Below are 8638 nucleotides of genomic sequence, written 5' to 3'. Positions count from 1 at the left end.
AGGCAGAGAGAGGTGCCAGGGGAAAACCTGTCCATGCTTTCCTTCAGATGGAGAAGACATAATGGTGCCCAGAAAAAAGAGAGAGTCATTACCAGTCTTTTTATGTCATAGTTAATGCTATATTTAGCGCATGGCCGTTCAGGCAAGCGGAGGTCTAACGAAAGACGAGGTTGATGGAGAGTGGTGGCTGGCAGCACAGCACGGGGAGCTGCGCTGCTGGGAATGGCAGCCCCGGGCAGCCAAGTGATGGAGGGGTGCAGAGCGGGGCACTCTTTTGGCAATGCCATGCAGAAGTTGAATGCGTGACAGTGGCCCGAGGGAATGCATGAGGTATAAAACAGTTTCTCCGTGCCATTTAAAGACATAGTGGGGCGGAGGGGTTGTTCCTAGGGTTGTGATTTGCGCCACCCGGTGACCCTCCTGGGCAGGGAGAGGACTTGCTGAGCGGAAGGAGCTCTTTTAATGCCATGGTAACACTAATTGGTCTCACAATGGGAAATGTCAGTGCCATAATGTGGGTACCATGAACGTACAAAGCCTCATGTCCTCTGAACAGACATCATGGAGAGTGCTCAATGAGTTAGGACAGATATTTAAGCTCTTCCCAAAGCATTTCCCCTCTGGCATCCTTTGCTTTTTGCATAACCCTGTGGTCTGCTCAGAGCAGTGACCATGCCTGCCTTGGCACAGAGCAGAGCTACATGACTGCGCTCTTTTGGACAGCAGTATAGCTCCAGAGCCCATCCCCATTCCTACACAGCAGCAGCCTCTTGCAGAAAGGCCTTTGCTTGCCAAGGGCTGGATCTGATTCTCAGGGGTATTTTGCGTGCATTAACCTTCCTATAAGAAAATAACCTTATTCAGTACTGCGTGTAGGTGGAGGAGACGATGGAAGGGAGGGAGGGTTGCTGCTGGCAAACAACCAATTCAAGACTTAAATACAAATTCTTACTTTTCCTGCTTGTGAGAAAGGCCAAACAGACTTTTTAAAAAATACATAGACCCTTCAGTATGTGTGCTTGACTTAGGACTTGTCTAGGACACTTTAGGGACAGGTTGTGCCTGCTTTTTGCATGGAGAGGCAGGAGGGTGCCTTGGATCTGCCTCTGGGCATCCCTGTGAGGGGCTGTCCTTGCTTCCTCGTGGGGAGAGCAGAGCTGCCCGAGGCTGGCGTGGTGGGAGCGGCGGTGCCCTCCCAGTCCTCCCAGCAGTGGGGACTTGTCCCCAGGCAGGGGTGCGGGCAGCACGGCTGGCAGCCAGGGCTCACCAGGGAGCTCTCCCCTTGCGGGGGTAGCGCTGCTCCCCGCCGACACAGCCCATCTTCCACTTCTCTGATTTACTGGTCAATTTGATCAACCATTTAATTTTGTCAAAATCATTGACAAAAGACTATTAAAAGGAGAGTTATGCCACTTCTACGCTCTATGGCTTTGGCTCATTTATTTTAATTAGCTGTAACAAATTCATGGTTAAACAAGGCTCAAGAGGGTGCTATCTAAATGTGGTACTCATGGCATACACAGTACCATTAAAGAAACACTTCTCCACAGCTTGACTATGTTCTCCCCCATCTAGCTTGCAGCTCATTATAGCACTAGAGATAGGAAACAGAATGTAACACCTAATTAAAATGTGAGCCTGTGTCCACAGATAATTCAATAGAGATAAAGGCATTAAACTGGTGAGAGAAGTAGGAAAGAGTCATCACAATAAAAACATCTCATTCAAGCAGAGTCTAGAGGAAGCTATCCCTCTGCTTTAAGCGCCTGCATAAAGTCTGGGATAACAAGAGTATTTGGGTCCTGATCCAGCAAAACATTAAAAAGTAAAAACTGATAACAACTAAATGTCTGTTGTTCTCATTAAGGATTCTGAACCCCACTGTGTAATAACAATTTTTAGCCTGCCTCGTTGGTTGTCATAGAAATAGCACAAGCAACCACTTATTTTGGTAATAGGATCTTCTGTTATTTTAGTTGTTCTTTTCAAAATTATACTGATGCATTTTATTGTATAAGTAGGTGAGATAACTGCAGCCATTGCAAGATGAATTTAATGTGTGTTAGGTTAAGCATGGTAGAGGCATGCATAGAATATAATGGTTTTTAAAATATTGTTACTCTCCAAAATACAGAAAAAGTATAAATAGCCAGATGTGAACTTAAAATGATGCATACCAAAAATAAGCAAACTAATCATGTCTCCCTCTATTTGTCACAGGTGGGACAGTCCCCTGGTTGATCTGTTTTTCTCCAACCAGTATCTTCAGATCACAACTACTGTGCCATCCACTTCGGTGTATGGGTTTGGTGAACATGAGCACCTGTCCTTCAAACACAGCATGGACTTCATTACCTATGGCATGTTCAGCAGGGATCAGGCACCAACGGTAATTCACTTCATGCAACACTTAGTCCTAACTTGTATCACCAGAAGGAGGTGGCGAGGTACAGCTTTGCTGAGGGAGCACCTCTCTCTGTATGGTAACACTGCTAATGGCAAACACAGAATGTCACAGGTTTTGCAGGTGTCGTAAGTTTTAATTAAATGACAAAACCATGAGTCATTTTGAGGGGACTTTGAATCAGAAGCTTTCATCAGAAGCTTTCTCATGGTGCAGTTAGTTTTCAGAAAAAAGTATTTTCTGTGCCAAGATCCTGGTTCAGGAAAGCATTTAATTTCATGCTTGGATCAATCCCTGTTCATCCAAACAAGACGGACTTCAGCAGGACTCATTAGATGTTTGGCTAAACTGGGATCAGTGGTTGATGAGTCTATTTTAACTAGCAAAGCAGTTCTTACCCATGCCATTTTGGAGGGTTTGGCAGAATATGGAAGGTTTAACTGAGAGAGACTAAAAAGTACCATCATGATGAGGCAGAAAAAATAACTAATTTCTATCAATTTGACTTCACACCAGTTTAGATTAAAAAATCCCCAACCTTTCAAAACAAGTCTCTAACTATGAATGAATTTATTTCCTTGTCTTTGCATATGTACCTAGCTGACAAAAGCTATGAAAAATAGCAAAGTCAAGCCATACCTAATGTGCTGTTTGTTTCAGCCATTTGCCAACCTCTATGGAGTTCACCCTTTCTATATGTGTGTAGAAGCTGACTCCAATGCCCACAGTGTTCTCCTTCTGAACTCCAATGCACAAGGTAAAAAGATATATGGATTCCCTATATGGACTGCATATAGAAAGATGGTAAATTAGTAAATATAAAAAACTGTTTTACTGATTGCTTTTTCAATGTGGTACAAATATGAGTGACTGTTCCATAACTGAGGTTCCAGGGATTACTATAAAGTTTTCAAAGGGATTTCATTAGAATGACTGTTTAACAAGGTGTCGTGGTTTAACCCCAGCCAGCAACTCAGCACCACGCAGCCGCTTCCCCCTTCCCCCTCCCAGTGGGGTGAGGAGGAGGAAAGAGAAAAAAAGTAAAAACTCATGGGTTGAGATAAGAACAGTTTAATAACTAAAGTAAAATATAATAGTAACAATAGTAATAATGAAATATAATAATAATAGTAATGAAAAGGAATATAACAAAAAAGGAAGGGGGGGAAGGAAAAAAAAACCAGTGATGCACAATGCAATTGCTCACTACCCGCTGACTGATGCCCAGTTAGTTCCCGAGCCGCGATCTGCCGGCCAACTCCCCCCTGTTTATATACTGGGCATGACGTTCCATGGTATGGAATACCCCTTTGGCTAGTTCGGGTCAGCTGCCCCGGCTCTGCTCCCTCCCAGCTTCTTGCACACCTGCTTGCTGGCAGAGCATGGGAAACTGAAAAGTCCTTGGCTTAAGATAAGCGCTACTTAGCAACAACTAAAACATCAGAGTGTTATCAACATCATTCTCACACTAAATCCAAAACCCAGCACTGTACCAGCTACTAAAAAGAAAGTTAACTCTGTCCAAGCCGAAACCAGGACACAAGGTAAGGTATTTTCAGTGAAAATATATGGTTAATTTTTTTTTTTTAAATAGATGCACATACAGGGAAAGGAGAAGGTGGAAGAAATTTCCTCTGGGATTGGCATAACTGAATCAAATCAATTTAGGTTAGTCCTATATTCTGTCTGTGGAGAATAGTTTTGTGCGTTGCCATGGTCACCTTACTGTATTAATCCAGTGGTATAATTTCAGAAAAGGGGAATCTTCACTCAGTCTATAAAATCAGTTTCCCCTGGCAGGCAATGACTTCCACTAAGAAGATTAAAATAGCATAGAGGAACCCTAAACACAAGCTAGTGGTTCCTTTTTATATAAATGAAACTGAGACAAATGGATCTGTGTGGGTTTCTGTGATTTATTGCTGCACAATGCCAATCTGAAAGCAGAGATTACAAAAACACTGGGCAACTGCTAGCCTACGTACAGGTCCTCTTTGTTCATCCAGTTGTACCCACAAGGCGTCAGCCAGTGACTTGAACGTGTAGCCACCTCTGCCTGGGGATACATTTATGCACAGAAGAGCCCAGCGTGCATACACCTAGGATAGGATAGGATAGGATAGCATAGGATAGAATAGGATAGGATAGGATAGGATAAAATAGAATAGAATAGAATAGAATAGAACAGAACAGAACAGAACAGAACAGAATAGAATAGAATAGAACAGTTAGTTGGAAGGGATCTACAGCAATCATCTAGTCCAACTGCCTGACCACTTCAGGGCTGACCAAAAGTTAAAGCATATTATTAAGGGTATTGTCCAAATGCCTCTTAAACACTGACAGGCTTGGGGCATCGACCACCTCTCCAGGAAGCCTGTTCCAGTGTTTGACCACCCTCTCAGTAAAGAAATGTTTCCTAATGTCAAGTCTGAACCTCCCCTGATGCAGCTTTGAACCATTCCCATGCATAGTGCAGAGCTGGTTTGTACTGAGAACCTGTTTTTTTCCTTCAGATATTTCTCTGAGTCCAAACCCATCTTTAACTTTCCGCACTATTGGAGGGATCCTTGACTTCTATGTCCTCCTTGGACCGACTCCCGAAAACGTAATTCAGCAATACACAGAGGTTAGTAGAAAAGTGCATATGGCACACGGGGCAGTACCTTGTAACAAACTCCCGTCAGTACCTGGTAGTATCAGCAGGTAGCGCAGCCAGAACTTTGTCCTGACCTGTTCATACAAAGCCGTAGCTTCAGGTCCATGGGCAACCTGATGTGTGCTCAAGCATCTGCGAACCGTCTGTCTGAGTGTAGCAGACTGGCTGGGTGTTCAATGCACGTCTCCAGCCTTTCCTGCAGCATTTCAGTATTGAGAGCAGGAGTGCATTAAAGGGATGCAATGATTAGAAAGAAATTTGTCCAAGCTTACTCTTCTGTGGGCTGTGATAGTTTTACAGTCTTCACTACATGACCATAACTGTGTTTTGACACTGTGGATGGAGGAAACAAACTAGACAGAGCACAGATGGGAATATTTGGGAACTTTACACATGCTGGACTTCTGAGATGTTGAATGAACTTCAAAGGCTTCAAGCCTTTGTTTGCCAGTGGAATTGCCTGTTGATTTTGGAGCCGTCAGCCTGTTTTTTACTGATGAAAACCCGTGTAATTGCATTGGACAGCATAGATGTGAAAGAACATATCTACTGCTGTCTCACAGAGCATAACTACTTGCTTTCCAATTGCCCAATGTTTTCCAAAGAACTGAGACTACACATGCAAATAGCTGTTTTGGGAGTGTACATGCAATTCTTATCCAGTGAGGGCCGCCCAGAAAAAAGTAGCAGGTAACACTTTCTTTCTGGTCACCAAACACCAGGCGATGCATTAACTGGGCCCTTGCACAGAAAACTGCCACCTCAGAACCAAGCTCTGTACATAAAGAAACCAGTGCCAAGCCTAAAGAGTGTGGAGCAAAGCTGAGAAGGGGCATGTCACTGTGAGAAGGGGGATTCATGCGTGCAGACCCTGAGGATTAAGCTGCAACCGGAGGTGCTGAGCAGCCTGTGGTAGGACGTCCCGGAGCCGGGCAGCCAGAGCTCGCAGTGAGATGTGCATGCGCTCTGCCTTCCCCTCCGCCGCCCCACCAAGGGGCCTGAGCTCTGATTTTCAGCAAACATTTTATCTTTTCTGGCTTTTTAAAGCCTCCATATCCTGTGCCTGCCTTCGTTTGAAGTGCCTGAAATGGGAACAGAAATATTGTGGTTTGGACCAAGGGAAAAAGAGGATTTAGCCCAGAAGAAAAGTATTGCTGGGTTCTGTTTTGGTGATAGAAGGGAGAAGAAGCCTCAGTCATGCTGCTGTTTTGGGAAGGCTGGAGCCTCCCCGGGGCAGTGGGCTCTGCTAGACCTTCCTTTTCCAAGCAGAAGTTCAGGTGGTGCCTCCCAAAGAGGTGGGATGCTGCCGATGCCCCTCTGTGTCCTGGAGCAGAAGCGACTGCTCTGTCGCTCAGAGATTTCCAGCTCCCTCTGCACGTCCTCCCCACCAGCCACCTCCGACCCCGGTGCCACAGACCAACCAGCAAACTGGGTTTTGAACTTACACATTGGCAATCAAACAAAAAAAAAACAAACAAAGAAAGAAAAAGTAAAGCGACTCTCCCCCTAGCCGCAGCTGTGATCCCTGTGATGAAAGCACCTATTTCAGGGGAGTCGCTGCAGCAGAGCGATGGAGATTAGAGCCATCCCCGTTTCTTTTCAAAGTCTTTTGCTGGTGTTTGAAGGCAGCATTTCTGTGGCTTAGCAGGTGGCCAGCAACTGAAAATAAAATGAGAGAGTTCTCACTCCCCAGCTGATGGGTACTGGCAGCTCACTTTCCACCCCTGCCTCTCTGGAAATGGAGCTGGAGCGAAGAAAACAAGGTAAAGGGGAGCCGGTGGGCGTCTCCTAACTAGACATGTCACATGCCAGGACAAAAAATCCCCTGTTCTGTATTCTTTAAGCTTGCGCTCAGCTCTCTAGGGAATCTTAAAGAATGCATGGTAGCAATTTCACAGTGAAATAACAACTTCTTCAATAAACATCCTGAAATTCCCAGATCGCAAATGTTACGATTACCATATTATTAGTCGCTAGGGTAATGATTTGGCTTTTATGTACAAGATATGTGGGAAGGTGAAGGAGACAGAAAAGACTTTAATTTTCAATTGTATTTTCTGTCACACTGAGAGGACTCTCCCACATGGTCATTGTCACGCCCCGGGGAAGGAGAGGAGGTGGAAAGGAGCAGTGTGATCAGTGTCTGCAAGGCACCACTCAGCAGCATCCCTCAGCTCTCTCTCAGCTGTTTGCATGGGTCTCCTCTGGGAAGCGGTGTTTTGGGAGCTCCCAGCTGCAGGGGACCCTGGTGGGGCCAGGCTGGCCTGCTGCAGCGAGCTCCTTGGGGAAATGGCACCCGCCTCCCACCTGTGCAAGCATCTGCCCAAAATCACTGCACGGGGCTTTTTGCAGGGACCACCCATCGCATCGTCTCCAGGATGGCCCCAGTGGTATGGCAGGGTGGCCAGCTGCCAGCCGGTGCATGGCCGTTGAGAGCAAGGGAGCTGTGTCCAGAGCAAAGTGCTCCACACCTTTCGCAAACATCTTGTGCTGTTGCCTTCAGTGCCACTTCAAGACCTGAGCAACCCCCCTGGCCCCTGCCGTGCTTGTTTCTGTGAAAGATTTAGGGGCTTAGCTCTGCTCAGTGCTTTTATGCAGCTCCCTCCAAAGCAGAGAGTTAGGACAGCTTTGTAATGAAGCTCTTTACTGGGTCTCTGGAGTATGCAAGCTTTCCCCATGCACGTCTCTAGGTTGCTGCCAGCACCCGGGGTGGCCCACGGGCTCTTGCCCAGAGTCGCTGCTGCGTGGCTAGCTGGGGGCAGCTGGGCTGTTCCAAGAGCAGGGCTCCCTGCATGGTGATCAGGGATGATTGCGGCTGCCCTGCCAGGGCCACCAGCCTCTCTGTGCATCCTCGGGGCGAGGACAGGTGGCAGCGAAAGCTGTGGTGGCCCTGGGTGCCAGCCTGGCCCAGGCTAATCTGCTTTAAATGGGCTCCAAGAGCGATGCAGGGAGTGGGAAGGGAGCAGAGGGCTGAATGCCGGTGCCTCTGTTCCCCCTGCTGTGTCTTGTGCGGAGCAGAGGTGGGCTGTAGGACGCATCCTGCCAGTGGCACGACAGCGCTACAGCAGACGTGGCAGCGATAGGGCATGTGCTGGGCACCGTGCAATGGGAAGGAGAAATCTGCATCCCGATTCTTCTGCTCCCTCCTGTCCCTGAGCCCAGCCGAGAGGAGCGCTGCTCCTGGCACATCAGAGACGGTCCTGCCACAGCTATGTATATATTTGACAGTAATCACACTTTTCTCCTACTACAGAAGAGGTCCAGTGTGTGGTACAGTTATATAACACAAATCTCACTTTATGGCAAACGTCTTGGTTTGCAGGAGTGTGGGGAAAAGCAGTAATAAGCTAAAGAGCTCAGCCGTTCAGCTCAGTCTAGCTGAGGCTCTACAGCCAGAGCTAATACCAGATCACCATTGCCAAGTCCACTGGTGGCCTTTCAGGACAGAGTAAGAGGGCGTAGCAGTAGCACATGAGCTCCATAACAAGACACTCAGTAAAGTTATAGTTCAACAAATGGACATTTAACAGCTGTTGGGTGGAGTGAAGGCCATGAATTTGTTATTTTATCACAAA

This window comes from Gymnogyps californianus, chromosome 1 (genome assembly GCF_018139145.2).
Source record: "Gymnogyps californianus isolate 813 chromosome 1, ASM1813914v2, whole genome shotgun sequence".
Lineage (NCBI taxonomy): Eukaryota > Metazoa > Chordata > Aves > Accipitriformes > Cathartidae > Gymnogyps > Gymnogyps californianus.
This window is presented reverse-complemented; position numbering follows the sequence as displayed.